Below are 1,272 nucleotides of genomic sequence, written 5' to 3'. Positions count from 1 at the left end.
AATAAATGTGCTATAATTGAAACTGTTGATCATATTCTTCCTGAAGCTTATATTGAAAAAACTCCTTTCCCTGCTAAAATGAAGGAGTGCTCTGTTATATCTAGTGCGGTTAATAAAAGTGCAAAGAAACCTATAGAACCTGAAGAACAAATAAAGGTTGAACCTGTTGTTGCAATAATTAAAGATCTTGTTACTGAAAATGTAGAAGATGGTCATATTATTTTCTGTGAAGATGCTTCTAATATTGTTTCGCATCCTAATAAGTCTAGGAAAGCCAGTGTTCCTATGCTCTCTGTTAGAATTGGTGATCATTGTTATTATGGTTTATGTGATATTGGTGCAAGTATTAGTGCCATTCCTTATGAGCTTTACACGGAGATTATGCATGAAATTGGTTCTTGTGAACTTGAAGATATTGATGTGGTTATTCGGCTAGCTAATAGAGAAACTATCTCTCCTATTGGTATTGTTCGAGATGTGGAAGTTCTATGTGGTAAGATTAAATATCCTGCTGACTTTTTGGTACTTGGTTCTGCTGCTAGTAAGTATTGTCCTATTATTTTTGGTAGACCTTTCCTAAATACTTGTGGAGCTGTTATAGATTGCAAGAAGGAAAAAATTATGACTAAATTTGCTGGTGAATCTTATGAGTTTAATTTCTCTAAATTTGCCAAAACTCCTTATAAAGCTGATTTGCCTAATAACGATTTTAGAGTTGAACAAGTGTGCGTCTATTGCTCTTGCTCCTAATAATCCTTTGCAGCAACATTTGGAGAATAGTGAGAGTGAAGTCTTTAGGGAAGAAAGAAATGAGCTTGATGAAATTTTCCTTCGTCAACCTATTCTTAAACATGACTTGCCGGTTGAAGATTTAGGTACAACACCATGATACGTCTCCGACGTATCGATAATTTCTTATGTTCCATGCCACATTATTGATGATATCTACATGTTTTATGCATACTTTATGTCATATTCATGCATTTTCCGGCACTAACCTATTAACGAGATGACGAAGAGCCGATTCTGTTTTCTCGTTGTTTTTGGTTTCAGAAATCCTAGTAAGGAAATATTCTCGGAATTGGACGAAATCAACGCCCAGGGGCCTATTTTTCCACGAAGCTTCCAGAAGACCGAAAGGGAAACGAAGTGGGGCGACGAGGCGGCGACACGCCAGGGCGGCGCGGCCCACCTCCTTGCCGCGCGGCCCTGTTGTGTGGGCCCCTCGCGTCGCCCCTAAACCTACCCTTCCGCCTACATATAGTCTTCGTC

This window comes from Lolium rigidum, chromosome 6 (genome assembly GCF_022539505.1).
Source record: "Lolium rigidum isolate FL_2022 chromosome 6, APGP_CSIRO_Lrig_0.1, whole genome shotgun sequence".
NCBI classification, from domain to species: Eukaryota; Viridiplantae; Streptophyta; class Magnoliopsida; order Poales; family Poaceae; genus Lolium; species Lolium rigidum.
This window is presented reverse-complemented; position numbering follows the sequence as displayed.